This window comes from Narcine bancroftii, chromosome 13, assembly GCF_036971445.1.
Source record: "Narcine bancroftii isolate sNarBan1 chromosome 13, sNarBan1.hap1, whole genome shotgun sequence".
NCBI classification, from domain to species: domain Eukaryota; kingdom Metazoa; phylum Chordata; class Chondrichthyes; order Torpediniformes; family Narcinidae; genus Narcine; species Narcine bancroftii.
Window position 1 is genome coordinate 73,457,879 of NC_091481.1, and position 20,175 is coordinate 73,478,053.

The 20,175-nt window shown below is 41.6% G+C and overlaps 1 protein-coding gene across 5 annotated transcripts in view; it reads left to right on the forward strand.

Moving 5' to 3' along the window:
• Nucleotides 1–3,097: 3,097 nt before the first annotated feature.
• Nucleotides 3,098–20,175, forward strand: part of LOC138748605 (CCR4-NOT transcription complex subunit 3-like) — a 97,271-nt gene continuing 80,193 nt past the window's right edge. For 3 of the 5 annotated variants that reach the window (XM_069909084.1, XM_069909087.1, XM_069909088.1), the window contains exon 1: nt 3,098–3,207. The gene's annotated coding sequence lies outside the window, so the exon portion shown is untranslated. Of the gene's footprint in view, nt 3,208–4,952; nt 5,007–6,742; nt 6,863–20,175 lie in introns of all 5 variants that reach the window. The other 2 variants (XM_069909085.1, XM_069909086.1) reach the window with 2 other exon arrangements.

Genomic DNA, 20,175 nt, shown 5'->3' on the forward strand with positions numbered 1-20,175 from the left:
TCTGGTCCCAATTTACTCTCCCTAACTCCTGTCCCATCCCATCCTAATTATCCCTTCCCCAATTAAACCCTTTCCCATTTTGTCTGCTTTCATCCTTGTCCATAGCTATGCTAAAGTTCACAGAGTTATGGTCATTCTCCCTGAAATGGTCCACCAAGAGGTCCACCACCTGACCAGGTTCATTACCCAATACTAGATCCAGTGTGACCTCTCCTCTCATCAGCTGGTCCACACACACTGTGTCAGGAATCCTTCTAGGACCCACCTGACAAATTCTGCCCCATTTACCCCTCTTGCAGTGAGGAGGTGCCAGTCAATACTTGGGAAGTTGAAGTCTCCCATAACAACTGCCCTGTAATTTCTGAACCGTTCCAAAATCTGTCAGTTATCTACTCCTCAGTTTCCCGAGGGCTATTTGGGGCCTATAGACAACTCTCAGCTTGGTGATGGCTCCCTTCCTATTTCTGACTTCCACCCACACCATTTCAGTAGATACTCCCTGCAATGCCCTCTCATTCTGCGGCTGTGATACTATCCCCGACCAGTAATGCCACTCCCCCCTCTCTTACCTCTCATCCTATCCCTTTTAAAACATCTAAACCCCGGAGCTTGTATCAGCCAATCCTGTCCTTCCGCCAGCCCACAACATCATAATGACCACAACATCATAATTCCATGTACTGAACTGTGCTCTAAGTTAATCTCCATTATTCCTGAAACTCCTTGCATTGAAATAGACGCACTTCAAACCCTTCAACTGGAAATTAATACCAGTCCCTGGAGTGAACATTGATTCACAGCCATTAGGCTGAGGTGAGAGAATGGGAATTTCCTGTCGGCCAGGAAGATTCGGTATTAATGATGAAATTATATTTGAAATAAAATACCTCAGATGCCAACTGGCACCTCAGACATTTTGGTTTAAATCAGTCCCTTGAAAAACCACAAAGCTGCTGAGTGAGTTGCTGAAGTGCTCTGCCTGAGGACATGCGAGCATGAGCAGGGAACTGCCTGTGGGCATACGGGAGGGACTGATGACCCATTGGCTGCACTGGGTCTGAAACAAACACACGAGGCAGCCATGAATCTGGAGTGGAAGTGATGCACGTTTGATACACATTGTAGGTGCAAGTCTGGTGTGAATACTAAGACACATTTGATGCAGTCACTGGTGTGAAACTGACAACCATTGTTCGTGATATCACGGTGCATTGCTCTCTCATAGGTGACCTTCCGCATTTTGTTTGAATGAGATTAGGCAGTACGGTGCACAGATCAATTTGCACCATGAGCCCTGTGCGTGAGAAGCAGTGATCTCCAAGGAAAACCCATATGGCTTAATTAAAACGTCAGCTCAAGCACCTTTCATTGTTTAAACAGGATCCTGCCGACGTCCTTGTTAATCTCTTTACAGAGGATGAGTGCTGTGCAGATCACCTCTGAGTACGGGAGATTAATGAGGTGTGGCCCACGATGCCTTCTCACTGGCATAAGGCAGGGAATTGTTGATCTTTCCCACAGAGGCAACGCAGGGAAATAATAAGAAACAACATAGGAGCTGTTGTCAGTGAGATCATCTTAATTGGAACGCTTGACTAAATATCCAGTTGAGAATATAGGAAATTAGAGGTCTCTCTGCTCTGACCAAAGTAAATGAGTTGACCTCATTCGGAGGCACAGAGGTGCAGCCAGCAGAGGCACAGCTTGATGGTGTCAGAGACCTGGGTTCGACTCCGACCTCCAGTGCTGTCTGTGAGGAGAATGCATGTTCTCCTCATGACTGTGTGGGTTTCCTCCTGATGTTCTGGCTTCCTCCACATCCTAAGCACATGTCGGTTGGTAGGTTAATCTGCCACTGGGCATGTGTCTAGTGTGCGGGGGAGCAGCAGAATTGGGGAAATTTATTACGGTTCAAAGACACTGAGGTAGACGGATAGGGATATGGGCCGAATGCAGGCAATCAGGACTAATTTGGATAGACAACCTGGTTGGACAGATTAGGCGAAGGGCCTGTTTCTGTGTTGGAAAACAATTTGTCTATAAATTTATAGGAATGTGTGGGGAATAAAATGGGATTAGTGAGAATGGATGATCAGTGGTTAGCAGAGTGGCAGAAAGGATCACTGGAGTCTCCTTCCTCCCATCAACGTGATCCACCAGGATCGCTGTCTGAAGAGGAAACACAAAAACAATGAGGACCCTTCCAGCCCACACACAGCAATTTTCAGCTGCCCCTGTTGAGGAAGAGAATCAGGAGAATCATAGCCAGCGCCACCAGGCTGAGGAACAGCTACTTTCCATGGGTGGTGAGAATGTGGAACGACCAAAGGAACTGCTCACACTGACCATCCGAGGCTGTCATATTCATGAAACAACATTTACTTACCTCACTGACAAAAGACAAAGGAGGAAAAGCCCAACACACAACCCCAACCAACCAATTTTCCCTTGCAACCGCTGCAACCGTGTCTGCCTGTCCCGCATCGGACTTGTCAGTCAGCAACGAGCCTGCAGCAGACGTGGACATTTACCCCCTCCATAAATCTTCGTCCGCGAAGCCAAGCCAAAGAAGAAGAAGATTTACTTATTTATTTGTACATATGAATACTTGCCCTGGGTGTGCATTGTTTGTCTGCGTGTGTGTTATGTCTGGTTGTGTGTCTGCGTGTTTTGTACCGAGGACCGGAGAACACGGTTTCCTCGGGTTGTCCTTGTACAATCGGATGATAAATAAACTTGACTTAATTGTTTATTGGGAGGATCACTTTATTCACAGCTCCTCATGATTTTGTAATCTTCCATTAGATCACCCCTCAGCCACCTTTTGCTCAAGGGAATAAAGACCCAGCCTCTCCCTGAACTCCAGCCCTCTGTTCCTGCCAACATCTTGCTGAATGAATCTCTCTGCACCCCTTCAACGTCCTACCCAGAGCAGGTGGCGCAGTTCCCCATTCTGCCGCAGGGGGCGGCGCTGAGCCTCACTCCATCACAGAGCGTTGCTGGTTGCGATCGGACCTGCCGTTCCCCGTCCTGCCATAGGGGGCGCAGTTCCCAGTGCAAACTCGGGGAGGGGGGGGGGGGTGAGGCGAGCGCCCGGCTGCAGTTCCCACCGTGGCCACAGGCCGCGCTGGCGGCCACTCCCCGCGGATCCGCCGCCATTTTGAGGCCGTGTACCGCCGTGGCCCCGCATCCGGCTTCTGTCGCCCGGTAAGTCTCGCCGCCTCCCGCGGCCCCCGGGCGTTGGCGGCCGCGATCATGACAGGGGGCTGTGCCCCCGATCCGTTGCGGCAGGGTGCAGCCTGATTTGGGGCGGTGGGGAAGGGGGGGGGCGGGGAGACTGAGGCCTGGTTCACGGGCCAGGGGTTTTGCCCCCCGATCCCCGCTGCTCCGTCACCTGGAGCCGGGCCGAGGCCTGGTCTCCGCGCCGCGGCTCTGCCCCCGATCCCCGCCGCCCCGGAGGTCAGCGCGGGCTGGGCGAGGGAACGGTTACCAGGGGCAACGGCAGGAGGCCGGCCTCGGCTGCCAGGTCACCCCGAGGGCTGGAGCAGGGCCCTCTGCCTCGGGCCTGGGGAGCAGGGCAGGGCCATCGTCCGGTGTCACCACCGGCTCCGGGCGAGGGCTTTGTGTATTTAGTGCCCAGTGAGGAGGATGCTGCTCCTCTGCAGAGATCCCTCAATTTGCCTCTGCACCTCCTGCCCTGTGGCCCCACAGTGTTCAAGTGGGGTCTTGGTTTGGCCCCTAACACCAGCATCACCGAGGTCATGGTCAGGATCTGCTCACACTAACTATCCCAGCCTCGACAATATTGGTCTGGGTAGACGAGATACTGATCCTGCACATCGTATTGTTTGTGTGTGTTATGTCTGCTTGTATGTGTTTGTGTGTTGCACTGAGGACCAGAGAACACTGTTGAATACCTTGCACGAAATGTTGGTTATGTTCCTTTATCTTTGCTGTATAAAGTACACGGCGCCTGCCTACATTTTGTTCGTACCTTGATGAAGGGCACAAGCCCAAAATGTTGGTTATGTTCCTTTATCTTTGCTGTATAAAGTACACGGCGCCTGCCTACATTTTGTTCGTCCCTTGATGAAGGGCACAAGCCCAAAATGTTGGTTATGTACCTTTTTCTTTGCTGTATAAAGTCCACCGTTCGACCTGCCGAGTTTCTCCAGAATTATGTTTTTACGGAGAATGTTGTTTCGTCCGGTTGTACGCATACAATCAGCGGACAGTAAACTTGACTTGAGGAAGAGTATTCTGATCGTTCTCTCGCTGTGTTTGGGAATGAGAACTGAAGCATAACTTGGTTCAATAAAATTAAAGTGCACATGTATTCGCAAGCAGGCCAACAGTCGACAAAACATTGCTCAGCATTTGCTGTCAATCCCCTTTTACAGTATGTAGATCAAAACTGCCTCTGGCACTTGTCCAGTCCTGGCCAAGGATGAACCCCCACTTGTGGGCACAGCTTTTGTTAGTAGCTCAGAAAGAACACCGAGACAGAGTAAACGTAGGTCGGCTCTTTCCACTTGAGTTTGGTGAGATACAAAGCAGAGTACATAGGTTAAAGGTGAAAGGGGAAAGTTTCAGAAGCAACATTAGGGGGAACTTCTTCCCGTGGAAAGTGGTGGGAGTGTGGAACATGCTGCCAGCTGAAGTGGTGAATGTGGGCTCACTTTTCATTTTTAAGATGAACTTGGACAGGATTGGAGGGCTATGGTTGGAGTGCAGATCAGTGGACTTGAAGGGCCGAAGGGCCTATTTCTGTGCTGTAATGATCTATTGTTCTATTTCGGCTTGCATGATTGGTTCTATAGTTTTCATCCATCGGAGGCTAGATTTAGTGGACTTAGTCCAGAGTTGAGGAGGGCGAGAAGAAGTGGTGTCAGCAGGTGACTGCTGAGTCTTGCCACTGAAATTCATGACCATTATGATTTTTATTTTGCCAGTGGTGATGAACATGAAAGGTGGCTTCTCTGCGAACGGTCAGACAGATCCTGCACGTAAATACCAATTGATAATGTTGTGACATTTTCTTTAGTACTGAATGTGATATGATGAATCAGATTAGGGACAGCTTATTCAATTGTCTGGGTATTTTTCAGAATGAATTTCTGGAAGATTTTCATTCACAGTTTTTATTGATTATACAAAGGCTGTAACTTTATGGTTTCGATAGAATATATTTCTCTTTATATGTTCAAACTTTGGACCCTCATCCTTACCTACCGTCCCACCTGCCTCCGCATCCAACACATTTCCAGCACTGACTACAGGATCCCACCACCAGACACATTTTTCCTTCTCCACTCTTGGCCTCCTTGGACATTTCTAGAGTGATCCATATTTCTTCTTTCTTTGGCTTGGCTTGGCGGACGAAGATTTATGGAGGGGTAATGTCCACATCAGCTGCAGGCTCGTTTGTGGCTGACAAGTCCGATGCGGGACAGGCAGACACGGTTGCAGCGGTTGCAGGGGAAAATTGGTTGGTTGGGGTTGGGTGTTGGGTTTTTCCTCCTTTGTCTTTTGACAGTGAGGTGGGATCCATATTTATTTGCATGGAAAACACCCCCCCCCACACACACACACACACACACACACACACACACACACACACACACACACACATTGTTTTTTTCTTCAATCACAGTGTCTGCAGACTTTCGTGTTTCACTGCACAGATAAATAAGATTGGTTGGTATACTTGTGTGAGTTTTAAAACCATTCTGATCGCAAAATGTAAGTTCTACATGGCATGGGCATTTATCAGCAAAAATAAATACATAACTCTCCCCTTAAATGCCTTTCTGAGATCATAAAGCCCACTTATATAAACTGAAGTTTGTTCTTCCCACTCAGTGATGATCTCTCTATTTTCACAGGGAGTATTGCCCACATAATAAATAAAATCTGGGACAGTTCAGCTTCAGGGACAGGGATGAAGGTTTCCCCCCCCCCCCCCCTGCAGTTATTGTCTAAAATCAAAAACTTCAAGCCCCACTTATATTCACCAGAAATAACCAAGATTTAATCTATAGAACCATAGAACGTTACAGCACAGAAACAGGTACCTTCAACCCTTTGAGTCTGTGCTGAACCATCCTAACTTAATACTTTGCTAGTCTATAAAATGGAGCTGTGGTTGTCTGTGTTTTATTGTGATAAATGGTCTATGTATCAGTGTTTACTTGATTCTGTAGAAGATAATTGTCTTGGCCATTAAATATTACAGAACTAACTCTTAACATAGGAAATGATGCAAGTCACTTATTGCATTGCTTGAAGGATTTTTCTGTAAAACAATTCGGTAGTTCATTTCAGGTTTGCAATAGTGACAATGAAAACAATGTCACTTCAAGGGCAGATGAGCTTTTCTGAGGTGAAGGACATTTTCATAAATGAAAATTCTTTCTGTTGCTTTCTTGTGGCATTTGGTGTTGAGCTATTTTACTTCAGCGTTGGGTCATCGGTGACTTTCACTGGTTCTGAGGTGGCTAATAAGGACATTTTAAGAACAATTGATTGTTCTGTGGAGGGGGCTGGTGCATGAGTCTCCTGGTTCTGTATGCAATCATTCTTTGTGCTCTGGATGAATGGTCTCAAGGTTCCTGCTGCCATCCTCAATGCTCCTTTTTGACTTTGAGCAGTAATGGGTCAGAGTTTATGGTGGGGGGTGGGTCACTGGGAATGTTACATTCCTTTGAGGAGTCTTTGAGCATATCGTTGAATCTTTCTGCAGTCTGCCTCGTAATCTTTTCCTGCGACGAAGCTTGAAATGGTAGTCTGGAGGTGGACATGCATAAGCCAACATGGCTGACTAGGTAGAACTACGCTGTCATCTGGGATGGTGACCTGGGAGGTCAGTGATTTTGGTTCACTTGTTCTTCCAGTGCCTTGAGCTTTGTTTGAAAGTCTTGGATGACGCTGCAGCAGGGATTTGGGTGGAGATCAATAGGCCAGCAGCTCTGGGGGTAAAATGGGGCAAAATCAGGAAGACCAGGGATGACCAGAGGATTAGAATGAGAGAAAGGGGAAGGGGCTGATTGGATGGAGGAGAGAATGAGGAAGGTTGTTGGGGGAGGGAGTGTCAGAGAGGGGAATGGATGAGGGGAAGAGTCTGGAAGCCTTTTTATCAGTGTGTTAGTGGTTGGCGTGCACCAGCTGGAATATGAGCTTGCATCTTTTTGTTTGTATGAACACTGGGCACCAGTGGCATAGAATCAAGATTTTATTCTGACAGTAGTTACTGATGAGTTACAGCCACTTTCAAAATTAATTCAAAATCTCAAGAATCAGGACCTTCATGGACACACTGAACAGTGACAGATCAGAATGCCACCCTGCTATCGTCACCTGGGAACTTCGATGCTCCACACAACTTTATTCGATCAGCTGCGACAAGCAAAGCCTGTCCACGGCTCTCCGCTGGCTGAATATTTGTTCCCATCTGCATCAAAGGTTTATGTGTCACCTCAGAGAACATTTATATTTAATTTGAAACCTGCATATTTTTTACCTATTATTTTATTCTTATGTATTTTAATTTTTAAAATTTATTTTCCTTGATTATTTTGCAGGTTGCTTGAATTCCAGATACTGTAGTTTTGTTTTCAGTGATGAGGTGCTCTGGCATTTCAGCAACTGTTGGATAAAGCAGACTTCTTGAAATCATTGGTTTACTTTAATAATGCAACCATTGTTCCATTGATTATGAAGAATCATTTTAAAATATGGTTGTATTCAGCAATTAGTTACCATTCTGCACCTGCTGTTCAATGGCCTGCAAATTGTGATCCTTGTGAATCGATCTACCACATATTCAATCCTACTGCAGATTGAGTGAAGCAAAGTTTGTTATTTCACCAACTCTTCTCAGTTCTCCTTCTTACATATTGCATCTCACCTCAACTCATTTAAAAGGTGGGTGGGAAATACTTTGACCTTTGTTGACTCCATTCCAGAAGCAAGATCAAAGTACATCATTAATTTATAGAATGAAGACATTTTTATATGTGAAAATTCAGAAATTGCTCTAGGGCATCACTGAATTCTTCATTAAAGAATATGAAAAAGAAGATTTTGCACTTGAATGTCCAGAAGATATTTGACACAATATTGTCCCTTGACAGTTAAGTTCCTTAACAAGACCTTGAAAATTGTGGACTGTCTTCCATTTCTTGGGAGCCACCTCTCAGCAAAGTAACTTTTAGTTAGCTGAAGAAAAGGATGTTTGAAGACCAAGATGAACCCAGTACCAAGCTTGTGGTCTGCTGAACAGCAGTGATCCATGCTCTGTCTATACTTCAGAACTTGTGGAACCAAAAGCACTGGGGAAGGATCACCAATGATGTCTCTGCAAAATCTTCCAAAGTCACTAGCAGGATAGGTGAGGTTTGACCTTGGGGACCTCCACCCCCTTAAAGTTAATTTTGGGTAAGGGTTTCACCTAGACCCTTCTGTACATGAGCAACATCACAAAGCTTCCTCTGGTAGAAGTTGAGGAGACTTCTAAATCATGTCTATTTGTGCTCCACGTCATCGTTGCAGTGCAGTTCTATATTATCTTTGGAATCAAATTAAATATCTTCTGAAAGTCTTCTCTGCATGGGACATATTGGAAGGAGTGGGGTTATACCTGAGGATTGTGCCTTGCCTTTCCAACGCTCATCGTGTCACCTCATTGTTCAGGCACCCAAATACTTAACAGTATGTCCCTGGAAATTGTAATCAGTTCAATCACATTCACTGAAGAGTAAAGATAGTTACCTATACTTTACACAGAGAAGTCTGGAAATGATTTATAAAATAGCTCTTAATTTATTCTGTAATCTAAATGGATTATGTTCTAAAATCCTGACTTTTATTGCACCAAAATGTATTTAAATGCATTTTATCTAAAAGTTTCATATCCTCAAAGAAAATGTGTTGCAGATATTGAAAAACATTGAGGAAATGATGTAATATTCCTGCAAACTACAATACGGGAAATCCTTTTGTATAAAAACCTTGTCTTGCACCTTACTACGTGGAAACCTTTGACTTAAAATATTTATCAGATTTATTTTTTTTATGACTTTAATTTCCTTGGACTCCTGTTTCTCTGTTAAGGTTTTAATTTCAATTCCACCTATTACCAAAGATGTTACAGCATGCTTACTTAAAAAAAAAATCAAGGTAATCCGGTAAAGTTAACAGTTTGTGAAATAAAATTTATTTAACCAATTGATTGAAGATGTAAAGTGCTGTAGATGAATGGGAACTAATGAATATACTCTATTTGGATTCAGGAGGCATTCAATTGTAGATTATGAGGTAATGTGTTGAGATGGCTAGCTGACTGGAAACAGATTAGAGAAAAATGCTACCTTTTTCAGGTTGGCAAGAGGGCAGATTGTGGACCATATTGATACTAAACTACAAAGATTATAAAAAGGATTAAATCCTTCAGCATAAATGTGATATTTTGGTCACAGATTAAAGAGCAGGATCTCTGAGGTTTGTGATCTGGAATAATTCTAATTCTGTGCTCGTAGGTTTAGAATAGGAGAACAGATCAAATGTGCAACAAAAGGGAAGGTTTTAGATTGTCTAGATCACTGCACCAGTCCTGGTGAAGATGGGACCTGCACATGTAGGCCAGGTTGCACCTGAACTGGACTAAAACATGGCTGTCTGCAGACATTGTGGTTGAAGTAAAAACACAATGCTGGAGAAACTCAGGAGGTCAGTTTATGTAACAAAGATAAAGGGACATAACCAGTGTGCTTCGGGCTTGAGCCCATCAGCAAGGTATGAGCAAAATGTAGATAGGCACCTGAATAAAAGGAATAAAAGAGTGGGGAGGAGCAAGGGCCCCCAGGCAGGAGGTAATAGGTGGATAAGGGAGGGAGGGCACAGCAGCAAACAGGGGAAGGTGGGGGGGGGTGGATAGCTCTATGAATGGAGAGGAAAGGGAAGGAGAGCTGGAGGAAAGGAGACAGGTGAGGAAGAGAAGGAGAATGGGGAGTGGCCCAGCAGAAACATGAACTGGATTAGGTCAACCATCTGTCATCTGTAGGACCCTGAAGAGTATGGTAGAATAGAGAGATCTGGGAATACAGATACATAATTCCCTGAATGTGGCATCAAAGATAGATAGGGCTGTAAAGAGAGCTTCTGGCATATAGCCCTTCATAAATCAAAATATTGAGTGTAGGAGTTGGGATGTTATGATAAAGTTAAATAAGACACTGATGAGGCCAAATTTGGAGTATTGGTCACCTAACTAGAGGAAAAATATCAATAACATTGAAAGAGTAGATTTGCTACAATGTTGCCTGGACTTGAGTTACAGGGAAAGGTTAAACAGATTATGACTTTATTCCCTGGAGCGCAGAAGAACGAGGGGAGATTTGATATTTAAAATTACGAGGCGTGTTTGAACCAGAATTGTACCTGATCACATTGTTGATAGTGGTCACGGGCATTGGTGGTGTCCCGGGGTCCAGTGGCTGCGCGCGTTCTGTTTCTGTCGGTGCGCCTGTGCAATGCACTGGGGTTGTTTGCACGTGTGCGGGGGTTTGGGTGGGCTTGGAGAGTCAGTTAGCCCGCATTAACAGTAATGGTGGGATAAATGGTGGGTGAGTAGGGCTCCAATATTTTCTGTTGACTAAAATGTAGTAACTACTATCCATAAAAAAAGCCGCTTGGAGACTGAGTAGGCTATTGTCCATTAGACGTTAAAGATTACAACAGACGTTAGTCACGTTAGCAGTGATTATTACCATGTTATGAGTCCTTTTGTGCTCATAAACAGTTTAAAACTCATCTGGACTTGTCATGAATTTGTTCTAACGCGTCACGGTCAAGAGCCTACTTAGCCTCCAAAGCAGTTTTTTTATGGATACTAGTCGCTACATAGCCTATAGATAAAATAAATGTACCTAGACTTTTTCCACTGAGGGTAGGTGATATACGAACGTGGGTTAAGGATAAAAGGCAAAAAGTCTGATGGGAATATTAGGGGACATGGGTTGAGGGTCAATGGGGAAAAGTTTAGGGGGAATATCTTCACGTAGAGAGTGGTGGAAGTGTTGAATGAGCTTCCAGCTGAAGTGGTGGAATTGTTGAATGAACTTCCAGCTGAAGTGGTGAAAGCGGGCTCAATTTTTAGATTTAAGAAACATTTGGGGTTGGATTTGAGGAGTTTGGAGGATTATGGACTGGGTATAGATCTGTGGGATTAGGCAGAAAAACAGTTTGGCACAGACTAGAAGGGCCTGTTTCTGTGCTGTAATGTTCTATGGTTCTATTTGTCAAGCTAATCTGGCAGAGGAATGGAACATGGAGCAGATGTATAATTTTGGGGTGGGGGGGGTGGAGAGTCAGATGTGGAAGAAACCAAGTCAGTTGAGTAGGCAGAGCAGAATTGGGAAGAATGGCATCTATTTTAAGGCAGATGAATTAAACAACAACAAAAAAAACAAGTTAAAAACACATCGATCGCTGCTGTCCCCTCGCTCCCTTCTCCACCTATTATCTCCTGCCTTCACCACCCCACCATCTTTTGTTCGGAGGCCTACCACTATTCTCTCAAAGCTTGATGAAGGGCTCAAGCCCGAAATGTCGGTTATGTATTTTTACCTTTGCTACATAAAGGACATTGACCGACTGAACTTCTCCAGCATTTTGTGCTTTTACTTCAAACACTATCCACAGATTTTTATGGTTTACTTCTGAATTCAGCAACAATATCGTAGCCCCAGGACCTGTCACAGAGACATTGTTGAAAAAAAGGATTGGTCTGACTACAAAGCATTTTAGGAAGCAGAATCTACACGTGATGGCAGAGAAATTTAGCAGTGAGAGTGTAATGTAAAAGTGTGGCACTATTGATTAAGGATTCCGTTACTGAGATAGTGAAGGCGAGTATCCTAGAAGGCTCAAATGAGGCCATCTGGGTAGAGCTCAGGAACAAATAAAAGGGGATGCTCACTTTTTTTAGAGGTATGTTCCAGGCCTCCAGCACACAACAGGGAATAGAGGAGCAAAAATGAATCAAAATATACAGATACAAAAATAATAGTCAACCTCTGGTCAATTTCAATTTCCTCAGTCATTATCCAAGATTGCTCCAGTGTGCTCCAGTCTCCTTTTAGGGGATGGGATTTTTACAGAATGTTTGCGAGTGCTTTCAGGCCTGGGAAAGTTAAGTTCAAGTCATTCTAGGTATGACGTGATACCCGAGAACACTGGCTTTACCTTTACTTTATCCTTTACTCATCATCATACCAGCTTGTTGTTCATGCCCCACGTTGCTGTTTAATTTCCACCTCGGTCTAACCATATCTCTATCTGTACATGGGAGTGAATATTTGCTGCTCTCCGTTTATATCAAGTAAAAGCTTTTCTAAGTGCTGATCACAAAAATCTTTCCTCTCATGTACCTTTTTATTTAGCTATAACCTATTTTTTGACTCTCTATCATATTTTAAGTCTACTAGTATATTGCCCACACAGTGCATGCACTCAGTGCAGATGCTATGCAAATGTGGTAGCATGGAAAGCATTTAAAGATGTTGAGAATTTTCTTGGAAACTACATTCAGCTGATTGACAACATACTTCAAGCATACAAAACAATCTTAACAAATCTTTTTTGTGCATCCTCCAAATCAATTCCAAATTCTTTGTTTTTTATGTTACTTAGGAGAAAGATCTCTGGATTCTTTAGTATATTTTTTTCTGTTATTTTATTTAATATCTGATTGAGATCATCCCAAAATTTTTCTACTCTCTCACATGTCCAGATTGCATGAATTGTTGTTCCCATTTCTTTTTTACATCGAAAACATCTATCAGATACTGTTGGGTCCCATTTATTTAACTTTTGAGGTGTAATGTATAGTCTGTGTAACCAATTATATTGTATCATACGTAGCCTCGTATTTATTGTATTTCTCATCGTTCCAGAACATAATTTCTCCCATGTTTCCTTTTTTATCTTTATATTTAAATCTTGTTCCCATTTTTGTTTAGTTTTACCATTTGTTTCCTCATTCTCCTTTTCTTGCAGTTTAATATACATATTTGTTATAAATCTTTTGATTAACATTGTATCTGTAATCACATATTCAAGGTTACTTCCCTCTGGTAAACTCAAATTGCTTCCTAATTTATCCTTCAAGTAGGATCTCAGTTGGTAATATGCCAGTGCTAGCCGTAGCAAAAAAATGTATTATGTCAACCTGGAAATTAGAAGATAATTTGAAAATACAACAATGGTATATAGAAATGAATAAATGTATTCCATTAGAAAAAATAACATAGTTTAAGAAATAATATTGAAATATTCGAACAAATATGGGAGCCTTAATTAAATACAATAGCGAAAACCTACCGGGGACAATCATTACCTAAGTTGATGGAAGGAGAAGGAAAGAAAAGAATGGACTCAGTAGAATTTCTGGTGTATTTTTGTTGAATGACAACATTGTCTGACTGGTTTAATGCAACCTAGATTGTATACCTAAAATGGATGAGGGGGGGGGGGGTGGGGGGGTGGCCTGGGAGGAGGGAGGGGGGGGGAGAAAAAGTCACTGTATATGTGTGAAAAAGAAAAAGTGTATATCATGGCTAATGTGATTTATGGTGTGAAAAATAAAAAATTTTTAAAAAAAGCATACAAAACAATGAGAGTATCACGTCATTGAAAATACATTTCCTGCATTCGCACTTGGCCTTCTTCCTTGCTGATCTTGGTGCAGTCAGTGGACATTGCGACCATGGAAAAGTGGTATCAGGGCAACTGGAATCCATTAGTGGCGGCTGACTATTGTTGGACACTGATACAAGAGGCATCAGATGCTGAGTACAAATGAAAATCAGCGGCAAAGCATTTTAGTAATAAAATGTATATATCTACAATCTAGTAATAAACATAATGAATGCAACCATGTCAGACCCATTATTAGACTGTTGTATTAAAATAATAAGGATTTTTAAAAAAAACCTAAAGGACTAAACCAGAATGTATAATACTTATTGATTCTTCCAATTATAAAAAAATTCTAAGAATGGGCCCCATAAATTGAAACTTTCTATCTTTAATATTATATCTGATTTTCTCTAAACTTAAATAGGATAGTACATCACATAACCACTGCATATGAGTAGGGGATAAATCTCCTTTCCATTTCAATAAAATAGCTTGTCTGGCTATCAGTGTAGTAAAAGCTAAGACTTTTTCTTGAGATGCCGAGAGTGGTTCACCTGAGTCACGAGAAAAACCAAGCTGCAATTAACAGACAGGGTTCCAAATTAATCTTGAAAATTGTTGATAGAGTTTGAAAAATCTCTTTTCAGAATCTCTCTAAATTTGGGCATTCCCAGAACGTATGAATCAGAGCAGCTTCAAAAATTTTACATTTCTCACAAAGAGGATCAATGTCTGCATAAAAATGTGATAAAGTTTAAACATATGAATTCTGTGCACCACCTTAAATTGTAATAAGCAATATCTTGCACAAAATGAGGAGTTAGAGTTTGTACCAATCTTCATCTGTAAAAGTTATATACAAGTCTTGTTCCCAAAAGTCCAGTAAATTATTATAAATAGATGCTATAAAATTGTCTGTTAAAAAGCAGATCAAGAGAATTAGAAATTCAATGAAAATCTGAAAGCTTGGACTTAACAAAATGCCTAATTTGTAAATATCTAAGAAAAATGCCTATGGGAAAGATTAAATTTGGCTGATATTGTTTGAAAGAATCAAAATTATTTTGAATGAAAAGATCCTTGAAACTTTGAATATCTTTTCTACGCCATTCCTTGAAACCTACATCTAACAAACATGGTTGAAATAGATGGTTATTTATAATTGGAGACAAAGCGCTTCATAGTTTTGTATGCTTGAAGTAGACTTAAAGTATGACATGAAATCACAAAAATAGATGGTATCTAAAAAATAGCGAAAGGAAAATTTTAAGGTGATTTGCACAAAATTCATAAATACACCCAAAAGTATTCAGGAAGCAAAATCTTCAGGGTCCAGTATTACCATGACACAATTTTTTTAGGCTAAACAAAGCCGTCACTTTGATCGTCCTTCAAGGATGTTTCTTTCTTCCAATATCTTAATTAGGATTACAGTAAAACTAATAATTTAGTATCTGAGAATTTGGCATCTGGGACATTCTGTGGAACACTAAGCCTTTGTTGTTTGTGGATCTAGGGTTGTGAGGTTGGTTGTATATTATTGGGTGTGTGGGCCAAATGAGCAGCCAGAATCTGGAATGGAACATATGTTTGCGGTCAGAGGTAGGGTCCAGAATATGGTTGGAAGGGCAGTCCAGGGAACTTGCTTATTTCAGCTTGTCTTGATCAGTTGAAACTTGCATATGAAAATACCATGTTCACTGGTTTTTTTAAAACAAATACTAGATAACATAAATGTGAAATAAAAGTGTGTTCAGATGATTGGAGTACCATCTAATAGTTTAAAAAATTTGCTTGTCCAACACCACCAATATCTAGTCCTTGATTATTCGTTTTATTGTAATAAGATTTCAGAAGTGGAAAGTTATTACCAGCACCAACCCTTATAAAAATAAATATTCTTGTTAAAGGAAAAATTGTGATCGCAGTTAAATCAAGTTACATCCCAAAATGTCAATGCAGTTTTCCCAATTTTTAATATGAGGGTTCCTGCACATTCATAATATTAACTGGCATTACATATGTTTATTGGATATAATCAGATTGAAACTCAGTGCTGTTTAGATTAATATATAGATTAACTGAACAAGATAATAACGTGTAAGGAACAATAGATAAATATTTGTAACGGGTAACATGCTTAACAGAGGGAAGCAAACAGAATACAGACACGTATACAAAACAATAAAGCCTAAAATATAATTCTGGTGTAAGTTCGAACTCTTCTATTCTTTTAAAGGGACCTCCCTCTTAATCGGCTTCTCGCCATTTTGTCTGTGTTCATTAAGACACATTAACCATTTCCCAATATGCTGTTACTCAGTATAAGCTTGCCATGCACTTTCACAGACTGTTGACACCCTCACAGCGAATCAAACCGTAAAATACCCACTGCAGCACCACCAGCATGTGACAGGTAACTTCCAATGAACATAGAACAGAAATTACAATACAGGCTCTTCAGTAGAATTTGAATATTTAAGACATTTAGGCAGGTATACAATAAAATCCCTGTTATCCAGAATTCAAGCAATCGGCAAAAAACCCCAAGGAAAATAAATAAATTGAAATGAAAAATAAAGAAGAAATAAAAGTTTAAAATTGTAAAAGTAAATGTTCTTTGAAGTAACACATAAACCTTTGGTGAAGATGGGAGCAAACACTGAGCCAGCAGAGTGCCCCAGTCGTGCCCTGCTCGCAGCAGCTGGTGAATAAGGTTTGAATAAAGTTGTCCAGGATGAAGAGCCAGCTGACATTGCTTGCTGTTGGGGTGACTCTCTTAAAGTGTCTTAGTAAGAGTCTTTATCCTTATTAGTCCGTCATTAAATATAAATAAGGCATTATCTGTTATGATGGTGGCACAATTAGCGCAATGCTGTGACCACACCAGCGAATGGGGTTCAAATTTAAATTTTATAAGTTATGGAAGTTGCATGATAAAAGTAAACTTTACATAATTAAGGACTATAATATTGCTTTTTTTCCACATAACTTTACATTTTGCACCATCTATTTTTTAAAAAACTTTCTTCTTAATGCTGGTGTGTTAGGCATCTCAAAAAACCAGAAAACTCGCTTATCCAGCATCTACCAATCCACATAGGGGCCAGATACCAGGGTTTTTTTTTACTATATATGGATTGGGAAGATTTAAAGGGATAATGCAGGAAAATGGAATTATCTCAGGAAGGCCCTTTGGTCAGTATGGACGTTGGACTGACCGAAGGACATGTTTCCCTGCTGTATGACAATTACTTTTCCCTTTTGTAAACTAGAAACAAATCCTGTTGTTGGACTGTCAGGTTTGTCAAAGATCATCCATGTTTCCCCAATTAAAGAATTGTCTGCAGAAAGGGTTAACATTTCTGCACTTATCCACATTGGCAGTGAGAATATGATCATATAAAAAATATTTCTTACATCTTTTCACCTTTTTTAAAAAAAAAAGTCACACAAGGTCTCTGGGATCCAACATTGAATGGAGCATTTAAAACCATTACTACAACCCTTAATCAAATTAATGTTTTCATCTTGCCTTTAACAAATTTTGATTGTAGAGGAGCCACTCCGAACATAACTGTTGACCTGTAGTAACTGAATTAAGCTGCACTTAGATGTACGATTGAATTAAAAGAAAGGATTGACTAGAGGTATTTCTTACTGTAACTGTATTACAGAGCTTTTTAAAAGCTCCATTGAAGGAGCCAGGTGATAAATGAGTTCTATCTTCAAGCCCATGTTTTAGATCTAATTCCCCATGTACCCATTCCACAGATGATCATTTATTGCCTTTCTCATTCCTCAACTATCAAAAATCTATTAAACTGCTACCTTTCACATACGTCAAAATTTGTTAGGCCTAATGCAACGATTCCAAATTCCCAAGACATTTCCATTCTTCAAACCAAATATAACTTGCTCTCAAAATGCTGGAGGAACTCATCAGGTCAGCAGCCTGGAGTTCCTTCAGCATTTTGTGTGCTTCTCCAGTAGAGAACCATAGAACATTACAGCACAGAAACAGGCCCATCAGTCCTTCTAGTTTGTGCAGATCCATTTTTATGCCTAGTCCCCCTAACCTGCACCCAGTCTATAATCCTCAATACTTCTCCCAACCATGTGCTTGTCCAAATTCTTCTTGCGTGTTAAAATTGAGGCCACATTCACCACTTCAGCTGGTAGCTTGTTCCGCACTCCCACCACTCTCTGTGTGAAAAAGATCCCCCTAATATTCCTCCTAAACTTTTCCCCTTTCACTCTTAACCATGTCCTCTGGTTTGTATCTCACCTCCCCTCTGGAAAAAGCTGACCTACATTTACTCTGTCTATACCCCTCATAATTTTAAATACCTCTATTAGATCTTCCCTCAACCATGTGCATCTGCAATCTCCCTTGTTTATAACTTATTCTCAAGGGCTAGATACAGGATGTGTAAAATGCAGTCATATATACCTTGAAGATAACTGTTGAGGCTTTGGGGCAAAAGAATGCTGGACTGCATCGAGCATGCGAAGACATAAATTCGAGAGTCCTACCTCAACCAGAACTCTAGCCTGAAATAACCTATTACAGATTTTTAAAAAATAATTGTTTGGAAGACGGCATTAAAATTTTAATAAATAAAATACAAAAGTCTGCAGACACCGGGGTTGAAGTAAAAAACACAAAGCTGGAGTAACTCAGCAATTAATCTCTGTTGTATTCAACATTTCTCAAAGTTCTGTCAGTACAGGTGCACAGTGTGCCTCTGAGCTGAAAGCTGACACTAATTTGCTGATTTCCTGTTGACATATGTGTGATTATTCTTTTCAGATTGCTCCTCTGCTTTTGGTTGCTGCCTATCTTGAAGACTGTTTGAAGGTCCAAATGTTTTTGTTCAGCCCTTTGCAAGTTGGCTAATTCAGCTTCCTTTACTGTTTGTATCTGGAGTTATCTCGTGTGAATGATTTGTGATGTTGCTTTGGCTCTTTACTTTTGACGATCGTACATGCTGGTGTATAGGACAGCCCAAAATTTCCACCGAACATGTTGGTTTTGAGCAGTATCCTTTGTATAAGACGACTCATATCTGACACTTGCCGCTGACCAGTGGATGTTGTTAAAAGCAAATCACAGTATTGATATGCCAAATGACCCTGTAAAATTTTTAATTTTATTAGCATGTTTTAAAATAAACTACTGTCAGACTGGGTGGATGGGCCCCACGGGGGAGCGCTGAGACTTTGTTGATAACTAAATTGACACGCTCATGATTGCACAAGAGCCAGAGGGAAGATGGTGGAGGTGGTGAGACTTCACTGTCAGGGTTCCGATTTTAGACCCAGCATGTAAGACTTTAAGGTGACATTTTTAAGTTTTGGATTGTCCAAGATGCCGACATATCCAGTATTTTAATTTTTCTTTATTCTTAAAAACATATTTAATCACTCTTCTGCATTCCTCCAAATCCCTCAATCATGAAACAACTGCATTCGCCTTTATTAATTCATACAGCTTTTTTCCTTGCTGAGTCTTCTGACTGGGATTTTTTTTTATAGTAAACTGAAGCCACAAGGGCATATTGTTGCAGTGCCACTTTCCTGCTGTTTGTTTCCCCCTTTTTTTGTGTTATTTTACTTATAATTTTAAATATATTTAACAATCAACAATCGTTCCAAATGCAAAACATCGAGAAACCCCCCACCCCTCTATATAAGTTCTATTAACAGAGAACTTGCTAGCCAGTAGCAATTGTAACTCTATACAGGTACACAATCCTTTATCCGGACATCTAAAATCCAGAAAGCTCCAAAATCCGGCGTGGGGAGAGAGAGAGAGAGAGAGAGAGAGAGAGAGAGAGAGACGGCAGCGCGAGTCAGGCGGGCGAGGGGGGGAGACCGGCAGCATGAGTCGGGCAGGCGAGAGACTGGCAGCGTGAGTTGGATGGGGGGGAGAGACTGGCAGCACGAGTTGGGTGGGCAAGATGGGGGGGAGATGGCAGCATGACTGGAATGGGGTGGATACGGCAGCACAATTCGGGTGGGTTTAAATCGGGCTTTCTGAAATCCGGAAAAATCCAAAATTCAGGACACACGGTCGCCCAAGGTTTCCAGATAAAGGATTGTGTACCTGTATTGGCAATAGTGAGGTACCTATATGCTCTAAATAAGGCTGCCAGATTTTTAGGAAGGTATTATATCCCTTCCTGAGATAGTATGTTACCTTTTCAAGTGGGATGCAATTCATTTCTGAAGACTACCTATCTATGAGTAGATGGATTCAGACTTCCATATTACTGCTATGTACTTCCTGGCCACACCGTGAACTTAATTTGAGAATTGGTTAGTGATCTACCAACAGTGGTAAAGTTCCCCAGAAGACAAAGCTCTGGGTCTACTGGGGAGGTGACCCCTGTGATCTTGATTAGGGGTGTCACAGAGATCATGCCAGAAGGGCCTCACCTTAGTGCAAAGCTAGGTAAAATGTAAAAAGGAACC